The sequence below is a fragment of the Periplaneta americana genome, chromosome 10 (genome assembly GCF_040183065.1).
Source record: "Periplaneta americana isolate PAMFEO1 chromosome 10, P.americana_PAMFEO1_priV1, whole genome shotgun sequence".
Classification (NCBI taxonomy): Eukaryota; Metazoa; Arthropoda; class Insecta; order Blattodea; family Blattidae; genus Periplaneta; species Periplaneta americana.
This window is the reverse complement of record NC_091126.1, coordinates 161,181,215-161,197,243: the sequence shown is the minus strand read 5'-3', so window position 1 is coordinate 161,197,243 and position 16,029 is coordinate 161,181,215. Positions and strand designations below refer to the sequence as shown.

General features: G+C 33.4%; 1 protein-coding gene across 4 annotated transcripts in view; it reads right to left on the bottom strand.

Annotated features, from left to right (window-relative positions):
* Positions 1 to 15,241, bottom strand: part of LOC138708117 (mucin-4-like) — a 203,161-nt gene extending 187,920 nt beyond the window's left edge. For all 4 annotated transcript variants that reach the window (XM_069838321.1, XM_069838322.1, XM_069838323.1 and 1 more), the window contains exon 1: positions 15,200 to 15,241. The gene's annotated coding sequence lies outside the window, so the exon portion shown is untranslated. The remainder of the gene's footprint in view (positions 1 to 15,199) is intronic.
* Between the last annotated feature and the right edge of the window lie 788 nt (positions 15,242 to 16,029).

Below are 16,029 nucleotides of genomic sequence, written 5' to 3'. Positions count from 1 at the left end.
AACTCGACGGTTCATTGTGCAGCATTGAACGTGTGAATCCACGAGCGGACCTCTCCGTTTATTAAACACTGGATGACTTGGCCGACGTTCCAGATTTAACATCAGGGAATATAAATTATACTTGTCCTTGCTCCTCCTCGCTGGCGTTACGTAACGGAAGGTTCCGCATTGACATCCTTGGAATCACTCGGCAGCAAATGTCCTAGCTCGCACAGGTCACATAGAAGGAAATGTTTGTGAAAATCGCCGACTACCACATTCTTCCGAAATAACCAATTTTGAAAATAAGTTAGAAGCAAACATTCGCATTTCGACACCCCATTTTGCGATATACGACCGTTAATTTTAAGAAAATTGCGTAGAATCTGTCTAAAAACCATAAACACAAAATATACCAACTAATAAAGGTAAAGATGCCAAAAAAGAATAAACTTAATTACTTACTGGCTTTTAAGGAACCCGGAGGTTCATTGCCGCCCTCACATAAGCCCGCCATCCGTCCCTATCCTGAGCAAGATTAATCCAGTCTCTACCATCATATCCCACTTCCCTCAAATCCATTTTAATATTATCCTCCCATCTAAGTCTCAGCCTCCCCAAAGGTCTTTTCCCCTCTGGCCTCCCAACTAACACTCTATATGCATTTCTGTATTCGCCCATACGTGCTACATGCCCTGCCCATCTCAAACGTCTGGATTTAATGTTCCTAATTATGTCAGGTGAAGAATACAATGCGTGCAGCTCTGCGTTGTGTAACTTTATCCATTCTCCTGTAACTTCATCCCTCTTAGCCGCAAATATTTTCCTAAGAACCTTATTCTAAAACACCCTTAATCTCTGTTCCTCCCTCAAAGTGAGAATCCAAGTTTCACAACCATACAGAACAACCGGTAATGTAACTGTTTTATAAATTCTAACTTTCAGATTTTTTTGACAGCAGACTAAGATGATAAATGCTTCTCAACCGAATAATAACAGGCATTTCCCATATTTAATCTGCGTTTAATTTCCTCCCGAGTGTCATTTATATTTGTTACTGTTGCTCCAAGCTATTTAAATTTTTCCAGCTCTTCGAAGGATAAATCTCCAATTTTTATAGTTCCATTTCGTACAATATTCTGGTCACGAGACATAATCATATACTTAGTCTTTTCGATATTTACTTCCAATCCTATCGCTTTACTCGCTTCAAGTGCCGGCCCGGTGGGCTCAAGCGGTAGAGGCACGGCATGTCTCTATCGCTTGGTCCGAAGGGTTGTGGGTTCGAGTCCCGCCTCGGGCATCGGTGTTGTGTTTGTATTAGTGTAAGTAAAACAAAGGAAGCAAGTAGAAAACAGAAAACAAAAGATAACTTTGGTAAACGGCCTCTAGCCGGTCTAAATTTATAAAAAAAGAGTAGAATTTCCGTGTTTTCCCTAATCTTTTGTGGATTTTCTGCTAACATATTCACGTCATCCGCATAGACAAGAAGCTGATGTAACCAAAAAAGTAAAAAGCAACAAATAAATACCAGAATATAAATATAAAGTATAAGCAGCACTAAAAAAAGACAACAAATTAAAATGTATCAACCCAGACTTCATCTGAATGTGTGAATTTACGTGGTTTAGATGTGTACTACAAATTACTGCATAGTGATTGCATTATTGAAATAGATTCAGTGAAGGGATTAATGAATAGTCGTGATTGAGTAGTGTATAGGATTCATAGAAACGTCAGGAAAAAAGTGCGGGACGCTCAGAGCTAATTTAAAAAATTGAACTTTTGGGTATATTTTCCATCTTGCTTGTCCATGTTATCTTTGAACAGATTAAAACAATACAATTGAATCGTTTATTGTTGAAAGGTACTAAGTCCACTATTTAAAGTTTTGAGATAATCGAAAAGAACTGTTTTGTGGATAATCTTCGATAGATTATTCACAAATCAGTTTTTTTCGATTATCTCAAAATTTTAAAAAGTGGACTTAGTTCCTTTCAGCAATAACCGATTCAGTTAAATCAAATTAAATATTATTATTGAAAATAAAGTAATTAAATATTTACTTGAGCAAAATGAATTGCAAAATTTACTCTTTAAGGCGCGTCTCCACTATTAAACATTTAACAACAACATGTTAAATATAGCATGTTGAATTTAACATGTACAGTATATGGACATTTCAAGTCTCAATTGACTTAACATGTTAACTAAGTATGTTGAATTTAACACTTTTAACATGTTGGTGTGCTTTCCAGCAAAAATGGAAAACATGTCAAGTCAATTCATTTGCTCGTGCAGCGTCGGTACAGTTCGGCAAAGTTCGTACAGTTTCCATAGCAACAACTATAAGTTCCGATTTTGTGGCGCGTATCTTGATCATTTTTATACTATCATTGGTCCTTGGTGTTGGCTGTAAGTTGTTCCAAGTAATGGAGTGGACGAAAGAAAATACATTAGAATAAAATTAATCCACTGATGGAAAGGCCTTGTTTGTGGGATGTGTCTGCAAAAGAATACATGGGCAAAACTAAGAAGGCCGACTGTTTTAGAGAACTGGAATTATTATTTAATTGTTCTCTAGAATACAGTAGAGAGTTTTCGCAATCTCGTCGTACGCTAAACGTTAATTCTATATTGACGTCAGTAATGGTCGTATTTGGTGATGTATGTTAACGTTCGTAAAACTTCGGAAAGAATAATTATACGATATTACCCACTCCTTTAACATCTATCATGTCGTAGGTCCTATGATAATCAATCGCGCTGTTTTTTTTTAATTGAGATGAAATGGCTGCTCTTAAATTGCGTATTTCTTTGATGTAACAGGAAGTATTTTTGCAACACTATATTAAAATCGTGTTCTGACATTCTCAGCAAGTTTTTGAATCCAAATCGATACTGTATTCAACTTTAAGCTCGTTTAGAATGTATCCTGCATAGTGTCTTTTACTAAGATATTGTCGCATCCACATTCTCATTTTCTTCGTTTTCAAAGCCTTGTAACAAGCAATAGAGGCGATTACAAAAGTCAGATCATCATCTGAGTTCATTGTCCAAGGTTTGAAAACAAAACACTATCTATATTAAAATCTCATAGACTGTTTATGGTGGACTATGCAAAGAAAGTCAAGTTTAACATGTTTAACAGTGTGGACAAAGTGTTAAATGAAATTAGCATTAACATGTTCAATCAACATGTTGGGATGTTAACAGCAAACAATTTAACATTTTACATGTTGTTGTTAAGTGTTTAATAGTGGAGACGCGCCTTTACATAACAGGTTAACCTGGGAATACACTGTTTTAAATCAGCCACTCGTACCATAGTTCTCTGAAGAATGAATTTCTTGTACAGTCCGTATTTCACGAGAAGATCCGAGAAAGGAATGAGAGTTTTTCCCCCACTCTTATAACTTACCCCCGACACGGAACCGACTGGCCATTGACTGAGCCTTGTGTGTACCAGCCGACCAATGACATCACTCCCATCCATCTGCTCCTTCAAGGACGCTGACTTATTGGCTTACTCTCTCCTCTTACCCCGCAAGGCTCATGCTCCCCTCGCAGGGATCCTGTCGTGAAATTTGGACAGTAACAATTGTTTTTTCTGAAGAATTAAGTCATCAAATGTAACACAATCTTCATTGAAAAACTATTCCATAATATGCATTGATTTTACTGTCTCATATGCAACTTGTTTTCTCGTCAGTCCACAGTGACTTCTTGCGGAAGAACAATCTTTCAACATTTTCATTTCTACCTGGGACACATACAATAAACTGTCACTTTTAAATTTGGGAGCTCTTCATCAACACTTTTGAACGGAACAAACCAGACTTCATCTAAATATTTGATTTAAGAATTTTGTTCAATTCACTACTTCTTTGCATTTGAGAGCATTTTTCCCCTCGATTGTCATTTATATTTGTTAATGTTGCTCCAATGTATTAGAATTTTTCCATCTATTCAAAGAATAAATTTCCAATTTTTATATTTCCATTTCGTACTATGTTCTGGTCACGAGATATAATCATATACTTTGTTTTTTCGGGATTTACTTCCAAACCTATCACCTTACTTCCGTCAAGTAAAATTTCCGTGTTTTCCATAATATTTTGTGGATTTTTTCCTAACATATTCAAGTCATCCGCATAAACAAGAAGCTGATGTAACTCGTTAATTCTAAACCCGCCCTGTTTTCCTGGTCTTTCTTAATGGAATATTCTAAAGCAAAGATAAAAAGTGAAAGTGACAATGCATCTCCTTGCTTTAGCCCACAGTGAATTGAAAAATCGTCAGACGGAAACTGGCCTATACGGATTCTGCTGTATGTTTCACTGAGACATATTTTAATTAATCGAACTATTATTATTATTATTATTATTATTATTATTATTATTATTATTATTATTATTATTATTCGAGTTACCCCCTTGGTTTGAAATGTAAATTATTTAGAAATAGCTTGTAAGAGGGTCTTAGACTAGAAATATTTAGTTTAAATGTAGTTCTGTTTATAAGTATGAATAAGGGTGTAATTGTTTGTCTTATTTGAACTGTTGTATCAGTGAAGCGTGATGAGTCAGTGAAGTTATGGTTTTACAGCGCAGTGAATAGTTTCGATCAGTGATAATTTATAGTGTGTTCTATAGTGTCAATGAATTGTGTTCTATAGTGTCAGTGAAATGTGCCATAGTTCCAGTACAGTGAGTGAGATGAGAGTAAAGTGAAAGATTATTATCAGTACCAATGTGAAACTTATGTAGAGCCTATATATATGTAGGTTGTAATGTAAAATTAATATCACTTATTAATTAGGTTATTTTATGTATTATTAATTGTAATTATTGTGTATAATTGTATTATGTATTCTAGTTGTATTGTGTATATAATTGTATTGTGTACCTAATTGTATTGTGTATTGTAATTTTATTGTGTATTGTTTATATTGTTTGTACCACTGCCACCGGGTGCTTGCCCACTTGCAGTGTAAATAAATACATACATACATTATTATTAAGATTACCTTTCTATAAAAATATTCTTAACAGCCTGCGATGAGCATATAGTGGTGTGTCACTGTGGAAGATTAATTGAAATGACGCATACCGTGAAAACACATATGGCAAAAATCTATTATTGGTCAACAGTTATTTGTGTCAACTTCACTTTCACGGTAAAGATAGTAGCAGGATCTATTGGCGCTGCCAAAGACGCGAATTTCTAATGACAGGTGTGTAACTAATCGCGATATCGAAAACAATCCTCGCATCATTAAAAAAAGTGGGTTCACGCTCATGTAAACAGATCAGAAATTCTAGTAAAATCAACAGTGAATAGCGTTTAACTGACCCGAACGCATCTCACACCTATTATATAAGACGGCATTTTCGAAATTCAAGATGAGAATGTCCTGGTGGGGAATTACCAATAGAAAATACATTCTTACGTAGCCAACCGTTCTCAAAACGGATGCAGGCCTCCATTACTGACGTTGCTTAAAAATGTCTGATAAACCGATCATAACAACAATCACTTACCGCAGAAAGATTTTTGTAGCTTGACTGTAGTCTAGAATTCCATATGATTAATAGAATATTATTTTACATTGAAGACGCCTTAAGGAGAGATGGTTGTTAAGGTGTGTGTGAAAAATAAGAAAAAAAAATCCTGAAAGCAGCCCGGCATATACTGGGTGTTCATTTAGTCGATTCGATTACTCGATTAAATATTTTTGATCGATTAATCTTACAACACAGATTAATCGATTAAATCCCACACTATTATTTACATATTAAAATAATTTGATATCATTTACAAATCTAACTTAACGAACCATGTTGTACATAAAAACAGATGCTCGAAATGACGGCCTCCATCATTTAGTATTTGCATTTATTATTTACATTCAGGTACGATTTTTCCAGACATGCAAGACCTCTTAAACGTTGTTCGTTTCAAAATCAACCACATTGCGTCGTTTATTAGGCAGTTGAAATGCTGAAGTATTAGTTCAATGCGGTATAATAAGAAAATAAGCCGATAGAGTTTAAACGGCACATGCCATCTAATCATACTTTTTATACACAGTAACTAATAAAACTGTGTTTACGTAACCTCGTGTCAAATAAATTGCTCGCAGTCAACTAATATATCTCTCTCTCTTTCTAAACAAGCCTCGCACCATATTAACACAGTGAACATTTCAGTGTACAGGAACAGAATTGTATGTTCAAGCCTCCCCCAATAATTCATTTCCGTTATCATTTTGCTAATGATATTACTGTTCATAGCTTATTTTCTTGAACTTCTATTTAAAAAAATACAGAAATGAAGCCACGTACTATGCACCTAAGTGGGAAGATAAAAGTCTGATGTTTGCAACTGTAAACGAAGAATTTATCAGTTAATTATTAATTATACCCCAGATCACATATAGATTGCTCATTCCTGTGTTAAATCGGTTGCACTTTGAAGAGAACAAACGCCAGGATCGTCATCTGTCCGTCGTAAACGAACACGAGATGGCAGTACAGTCGCTAATGCAATTAAAATAGGAGTTATGACGTGACTCCTTATGTAACAACTAGATGGCAGCATAGCAAACCTGACAAAAGTTGTTACCGTTAAAGCCCATAACGCAGAGCAATGTGGGTATATATGATCTAGGATTCTACCTTCAGTAGTAGTTGTTTAAATTATTTTAATGCTTATAAATAAAACGTGATAATTAATATTCAAATTACTTCACGATACTGCTATTGTATATTTAATTCATTCATAGATTTCTGCCCAAGAGCAGGTCTTTCACTGCGAAGTCTGCGTTCTCCAATCTTTATTTTCTGCTTTCCTCCTCGTCTCCGCATATGATCTATCATCTGATATCTTCTTCTGCCCCGAACTCTTCTCCCGTTAACCATTCCTTCCAGTGCATCCTTCAGTAAGCAGTTTCTTCCCAGCCAGTGACCCAACCAATTCCTTTTTTTCTTTCTGATCAGTTTCAGAATCATTCTTTCTTCACCCACTCTTTGCAACACAGCTTCATTTCTTATTCTGTCTGTCCATTTCATACATACTCCATTCTTCTCCACATCCATATTTCAAATGCTTCTAGTCTCTTCTATTGCCCTTTCGTTATTATTATTATTATTATTATTATTATTATTATTATTATTATTATTATTATTATTACATTCGAATCTCCATACAACGAAAATCAATATAACGATAAACCCTGTTGCAACGATAAATTTGATTGGTTTCAGCATATTTTCCATATATTCAATGTGCTTTATCTCTCATTATTACGATGTCAAATTTTTGGAGAAACCTCGATGTAACGATAAGGACATTATAATATATATTTTTTTAATTTACTTGGTTTTCACATTCAATATTCCAGTTTTCTCTTGGTATCGACCACTTAAAAAAGTTTTCCGTTATTTTGTCTACTGTGCAAGGAATGTGCTATAATAGAATTCTACCTGCTTGAAAGATGCTTATTCCTTAACAGGATTTGCCTTTATGGTTCTTGCTACTAGCGCCTTTCACATTAGGATGTTAGTTATTATTAGACTTCGTTGAATTGCCACACGCAGCATGCAATCAGGTTGTCGATGTACGGTAGTATAGAGGAGGTGAGCGACCGCCCGGTCTCGTAGTATAAGCAGTTCATGTTAAGAGATGTGACCGATCCAAATATATAGAGCAGCTACAGCTAATGTATACCTATGTAAACACTTGTTTTTGCATTACTGTGGTTGGAATAGTCAAAGCTTAACATTTGTTCAGTGCAGACAAGAATTCAATCAAACATACTACAATGAAAGTGTTGATGTTACAAACAATTGCCCCTGGAATACCCTTACCTCCGCAGCCAGTCTTGACCCGTTGGGGAACGTGGTTGGATTCTGTTAATTATTATGCAGAACATTACAGCAAAATAATGGAGGTAATTGATGCATTGGATAGCACAGACAATTCCGCTTTTGCAGCTGTAAAATCATTGCCTTCTGAATATTGGAAGATATTGTGTTCATTGACTCTAATTTTAAAATCGTGTCCAAAAGCATCATCCTGTTAGAATCGTCTAAACTACAACTCTCAGAAGCACTTAATATAGTGGATAAAGTATCACAAACCGTTATCCAAAATAACAATTCACTAATTTCAGAAAAAGTGAAATGTAAGTTGGGAAACATTATAGCTAAAAATTCTGCCTATTCACAAATTCGTATTATAAATGATGTACTATCACGTCACGACAAGATGTCTGAAGTTGGTGTACTAAAAAGTAGTGATTTTCCGTTCTTCAAATATGCACGTATTACATCGTGTGATGTTGAACGTACATTTCCCAATATAAAAACTGTTTAAGTGACCATCGGAGGAGATTACTTTGCAGTCGCTCAAAATGTACGTAACTCTTCACTGCAATGCACATATTCAAGAATGATGTGAGTATCTTACATTACATTTTAAGAGTTAATATATCTCACTATAAAATAATTAAAATAATTGTGTATTTACATGTTTAGACATTTCCTAATTCAATGATCATCCGTTATATTTCTTGAATGTAGGATACAGGTTTTATTGTAACCGCAGTATACTGCTCAGTGTTTACATCTGAGGCATACTCAATAATTTGCACGTCCCCTTCTCATACAGTGTATACCACGTGCGCAGTAAACCTTGCGATTCTCGTGGCAATTCTACGAAGTCTAGTTATTATATTTATTATGCAGGATAAATTGATTTATAGATATCGAATTTAATAAAAAAATCCGTCTGATAGTTTACAATAAATCACTCTGCTGAGATGGCGAGGTATACAGACCACTTTGTTCAAAATCACTTTTTCGGAAACAAAGACTGACAGAAAACTGAAGATTTTTAGTATAATAAAACTTAGTATTATTAATTCAGAAAATTTTAACGAGAAATACGCTATAATTATTTTCCAATAAGCTTACCTGAAGGTAAGTAGTGTTAAATTTTGAACTGTAACTCCCAACGCTTTTTCCTCTTGTAGGTCCGGGAAGGAAGCAATGAAACATGAAATTGAAGCGTTCGGCCGAACAACGGTCTATGTTACAATTTTTCAAAACCGAATTTTTAATGGAATAATGTTCTGTACAGTCTTACACAGCTGTCACAAAGATTGTTTCTCAATATCTGTATCACACGCGCTTATATACGAGTTACAACCATGAATTTCTTGTTTGGAACAACGATCTATGTCACTAGTCACTTCTAGCGTATCCAGTTGTTTACATCGTATCGTGAGTTATTGCACGGGAGTTTGTTCTCTTTACGAATACTGGGTACTGGAGCTCTCTGTGTCACGTAAAATGGACGACTGCAAAACAGTGACGATTTCTACTGTAGATATTGATCGGCTAAATAAATCTAAAGAATGGATCCAGACAAATTAATATTAATAAGTGGAAATATGTTTCACGAAATTCGCTGAGAGATAGTGGCCTTGAGTATACAACAAAGAAGAGGAATCTCAAGTTAGTGCGAAAGCTCCCCAAGTAATGTAAGTTCCTGTCTGTTATTTTTGCAGTATTTCATTAGTTGCATTTTAATTTACATTTTACCTAGCGTTAGTTGGTCTATGGTGTATTTTGCCACTTTAGTTTATCTTCGAATTTTATCAAGGAATTTCGTTTCAAGCACAGATTTGTGGAAATTCTTGTAAGGAGCTGTGCTCACAACTTGTTCTTGATGTCAGAAAGAAGCTGTTTAAAATCTATTACTCTCTCACAGCCAGCATTTAAAAACTGTGATTGTTATTGTCTTCATTATTAACAAAATTTATACGTAACAGTTAAGCCATCTGTTGGGATGGATACTGAATATTCGGGACAGGGGTTCAAATTCCATCCCCCAACAATTTCTCTAGTGTAATATTTCATTTTCTTTATTCATTTGTTATTGTTACAATTTTAATTAATTTAATGGTGTCCCTACATCTCAATACTGCAGTTATTATCTAATAGTAGTGTTATTATTTTATCAGTATTGTACGTTTATTAAATCACATTAATACATAGCATTTAAAAGAAATGTCATAATCATTTTGTTCATAATTTAATATTTTTATTGATTTTGTATATTTCATAATATTCTGATTGTACAAACCTGTTTTTGTCTGTATTCGCAGTAGCAATTCTGTGGAGTTAAAAATGTTACAAACTTCTATGATGTGTAATATGACTTTCAATAACATACAATAATATACTTCGCATAGTGTACAAAACATATTGATCGAATAACAGTCTATGTTGGCCGTCCGATAGTAAATTTATGGACGGAATTACGATGTAACATTTGTCGTCCTCCTGCATAGTTAGCAGATTGTAACATAGACCGTTATTCGGCCCAACGCTTCAATTATTAAATATCCGGGTTTTGTTTACAACAAATTTGGAAGGTCTGGACACCAACCTCTCACTGACCTTTGCGACAGCTCCTTTCCAGCCATCTTGCTGCATATGTAGAGTGTCAAAATGCTGCGGTAAATTGTTTTTCTTTTCCCGTCATTTTATATCAACACTGTGAATTTGAAATAGGTTGCAACCTTCATGCTTAAAGTAATTCTTACTTCATTACAAACTACAAATTGGAAATTTCTGTAGGGCTAAAGTAGGGTACAGTTTACGTTTTGCACTAATAACTCAATGTCAGACAAAATTAAGTTATTTGATTCTAAATTCACAGACTCAAAAACAAAAATAAATAAATAAATAATAATAATAATAATAATAATAATAATAATAATAATAATAATAATAACTAGTGGAAAACTTTCTTAATCTTTCATTAAATATATGTTTGCAAACAAATTTTATTACTTTAAACATTCTTGAAAATGAAATTAGTATGAAATAATATACAACTATTTTTAAATTCGACATGAAGCTTTTCGGATTTTACACTGTGTGACAGAAATTATAATCTGCAATGTTTCTGAACTCCTTAAGCACACACGGTAGTTAGAGGGCTGCCCAAACACTTGTATATTAGAATATTTTATTATTTTATATGTTTAATACAACTAAAGGTAAACTGTACATAAAGCAATTTAAGAGGGATTTAATGCATATGGCGGGCAAAAATATTTTCACAGGTTTATATAAAAATATTTTCTTTTCAGGGCTGAATTCTATATTATTTTTCTTTTTGCACTTATTTAGGCGCACTTTTCTCGGAAACTATTTGACATACCTTAATGAAACTTTTATTATACATTTATAAGAATAAATTATATAATATGTAACTAAAATTATTAATATGATTTAATAATTATTTTAAAATTATTACTTTTATTACAGAAAGTTAACGATTCCTGAAAAAGATATTTGGCCTAATATTTTTTTCTTTCATGATGTGTCTTTATTTGGTCAAATATTACGGTAAAATTGTAAGAAATTTTTAACACCAGCAAATATAAAAAAAATTACAGTCTTAGATGAAACATTATCTGAGGAAAGTGGCCATAAATATGTGCCAAAAATCAGAATTCAACCCCTGAAAAATTAATTAATAAATCTGTAGAAAAAATTATTGCTTGCTATAAGCAGCAAATTATTATTAAATTGCTTTAGACGTGGCAATTTTAATTTAATTGTCTTTAGTAGTATTCAAATTACAAAGTATTAAATATATTTACAAGTTCTCTAAGCTGCCTTCTAACTACCCAGTTTTCTTAAGGGAAGATGATTGTTATTTTGTATGATTTTTTTTTAATTTGCCTGAAATCAAATTGCTATACATTTTATCCTAATGATGGTAGCTTTCCCAAATTTTTTGTACCGAACAAGGGATCTTTGGCTATTGAATGATCCTAAATTGTTGTTATCCACTGCACTGTAAGCTAGAAGTTCACTTTTAAACTTTAAATACTCTATTTTATTTTTAGATTCATTCCGTTGGTACACTTTTTTTCAGAAGTTAGGGTTTTGAAATTGTCAGGGCATGTTAATATGTAAACAATTGTCTTAATGACTTAGTTCTTTTAAAATATCCTTAAAATTTTTTATTAGTGTTCATTTTTAGACGGAAAAATTATGTCTTTTGGACGACGAATATTCGTTTGAATCCTAGTACAGAAATAATGTATGTGTATTTATTCACACTGCAATGGGTATATACCCGGTGGCAGTGGTAACTAATTACACTCAATAATGACAATAATAAACTTATTAATTAAAATACAATTAATGATAATACTAATAATTAATAATAATAATAATAATAATAACAACAACAACAACAACAGGGAATATACTAAATTAAATGAAACGATCACTTAAATTAACATTTGAAATATTCTAATTTCAATTCTAATGGACATATTAAAATGATATTTTATGATTTTACTTCAGTGTCCTATGATAATAAGTGGATGATATTCCATTACCAATATAATATTAAGAAATGAATAAAATGCACCTATGGACTGTGATGTAATGATGATGATACTGATGATGATGATGATGATAATAATAATAATAATAATAATAATAATAATAATAATAATAATAAAAAGTGTCTTTAAAATTAAAACACTAATTTCTAGCTTACAGTGCAGTAGATAACAATCATTCAATCATTATAGGTTAATTCAACAATCAAAAGTTCTCTTAATTAGCGTAAAATCTATAAAAAGCTACAATCATTAGGACCAAATCTATGGAAATCTGATTTCAGGCAATGTTTCTAATTTTTCATACACCATAAAACCATTTTCCTTTCAAGTTTTCGTCATAAGTGTAACACAGTCCAAGATCTGAAGTCTTGCATACTTCTTTTGAGTCCTTGCGCTTGACTAGTCTATAAGAAATAGTCCAGACATAGCCGTGTACGTGATTTCTCAGATCTGGTCCCGTATTACTGTGACATCTGGGACTTCTAAGTAGTTGGGAAACGTTAGAAATGTAAAGTCTTCGCATACGGTGCAAAATCTAAATCCAATTTTCTCTGTGTATTCATTATAACATGCCTAAAATTTTGTGCATGGATTTTTTCAACTCTCAGACTATTAAAAGAAAAGTTTCATGTTATATCTATACTAATAATAAATCTGTAGCCAAAGTTTTCTGGAAATTTTCGATTTTCCAAAAATAAATGGTGTTAACATGTATAATTAACCATCCTGAAACCGAAAATCGCTTTTTTGAAATTTTTGTTTGTATATCAGTCAGTCTGTCTGGATGTTTGTTACCTTTTCACGCGATAATGGCTGAACCGATTTATATGAAAATTGAAATATAAATTAAGTTCGTTTTAACTTAGATTGTAGGCTATATGGCATATTTAAAAGGGGGGTTATAAGGGGACTTGAATTACATAAATTGAAATATCTCCCTTATTATTAATTTTCATGAAAAATGTTACATAACAAAAGTTTCTTTAAAAATGATTTCCGATACGTTTCATTCCAAGCAAAATTTTGACGGGACTAAATTGCACCAAGAACGGATGTTCTCTGAACCAAATGATCATATTTTAAATATTTGAATGTAATAACAATTAAGAAATGTGTTAAAGGAATTATCATTACACTAAATGAGTGGTCTCTGGACCAAAATAATTATTTAAATACAATTTAAATTAAGTGACATATTAAACGATTTATCCTTCTATCAAACACGAATGTTCCCTGGACCAGATGTCCTATTTTAATTATGTAATTACTTTATAATTATTTCTAATAAGTGCAGCGGAGCGCAAGGGTACAGCTAGTAAACAAATGAATTTGAAATAATGTGGTTATTTCACAAATCATTTTTTTTCTCTGTAGTCTGTAATTATTTTTATTCTCTTCCTAACAACGCAGTGGTGCTGATGAAATATTTAGACTGATTGAATGAAATTTATATGAGTTGAATTTTTGGAAATTTGGCCCATTTTTTAATACTGAATAACTAATTGTTTGAAGGAAGTGAAGAAATTGGTAATCTGTTAGGTTAATAAGATACAGAGGACGGACACTGGAAAGTTTTCTTTTCTCAATCCTACTATCAGGGACTGGAATGCTTTACCTGCAGACTTACTAAAGGCTTTACCAACAACCAAAAACGCATTTAAAAATAGGCTTAAGGACTTTACTAATAGACGGTAATTATACACAGTATGTAAAGGATGTAAATGATATTTTATTATTGAAGTGTTGTATCAATGAAGAATTATGTTGTGTCAGTGAAGCGTGTTGTGTCAGTGAAACGTGTTCCTGTCAGAGAAGCTTTATAGTTTATAGTGGCAGTGCAAAGTATTTGAACAGTGAAATGTTTTTGAAGTGTTAGTGAAATCAGGATAGAATCAGTGAAATGTGTCGTAGTTCCAGTGCAGTGAAAGAGTTGACAGCGAAATGAGTGTAGTGTTGAAAGGTACTTGTGCAGATATGAACATATCATACTCGTGGGTTTTAGTTCGAACTTAGATTTAAGATACAAATTAGATTTATTTTAAATGTTATTTTAAGTGATCGTGCTTCATTTAATTTAGAATAGTCCCTATTATTATTATTTTATTGTTAGTATTAATTATTTGTATTAATTATTGGTATTATTATTAACTGTATTTTTAATTAATAAGTGTCCACACCTGTGCAGTAACGGTCAGCGCGTCTGGTTGCGAAACCAGGTGGCCCGGGTTCGAATCCCGGTCGGGGCAAGTTACCTGGTTGAGGTTTTTTCCGGGTTTTCCCTCAACCCAATACGAGCAGATGCTGGGTAACTTTCGGTGCTGGACCCCGGACTCATTTCACCGGCATTGTCACCTTCATATCATTCAGACGCTAAATAACCTAGATGTTGATACAGCGTCGTAAAATAACGCAATAAAATAAATTAATTAATAAGTTTATTATTGTCATTATTGAGTGTAATTAGTTACCACTGCCACCGGGTATATACCCATTGCAGTGTGAATAAATACATACACATACATTTGTGTACCGAAAATAAAAGCTGTACCTTCAAAAATGTAGAAAATTTCACTTTTTTTGCACTCAATTTATGTGATTGAAATCGGATTACATTCTCAGTTCTTAATTATTAATTCGATGAACTGCTATCAATAAATTATGAAGACGAAAAAAGGTTAATTCTCCGGCCAGTTGATTGCAATACATGTTATGATCAGAGTTTAACTGACAATTTGCCACACTGCAGGCACACGTGATGGGACCATAGGGCAGGCTTACCTTGCTGTCTGCGTTCTGCTCCATACGATTGTTGCGTCCGAGCCTCAACTGCGATGGGGCAGCGTACGCGTCGCGACGCGTGGGGAGACGCAGGCTGTTTGTTAGTGCTGCCAACTTGACCACGTTCCGAGCGCAAGGTGCATATTTCGATTGTATATCTCGCCATCACACGGTTATTAAAAGGCACTTGACCTGATTTTATTACAAATTTTACGACTTTGCTATGGCATACACTTGATTTCCAGGTCACTAATATTAGCGCGAAATTTTTCGGTGCTGCGAAGGAATTACTGAAGTATTTGTAGGCGTTCTAATAGCAAGTTTGTGCGGATTCAGCGCTGGGAGTTTAGAGTTCAAATCCTGTCTATTGCACAGGGACATCATTTTATTTTTACTAGCATTTCTAATATTAACTTGGCTATACCTTTGAATTAACTTTTCAGAACCGGAAACACCCTTTACTACCCCCTTCTACGACTGGAGTTCGATGATACTGGCGTAAAATACAAACAAATCTCTTTACTAGGTATAGGAGGGAAGAAAAATAGTTCATCCATTTACGTGAACTAGAAAATATTACGATTTTGAGTTTGATAATTTTCATTAGGTTCTTGTTTAATCAAAATACAGTACTGTTTTAACAGTAAGTGTTTTTACTCACGAACTGAGCTATCCATTCGGACGTATTCATTATGCAGTGTATATTATACTGTCCACAGCACATTAGCGTACAATATAGAGAATGAAGTTAAATTGAAAAATAATCATATTGTGCATATTTCAACACATTTTTGAAAATGGATGCCGTTCATTTCGATACAGGCTTCAGT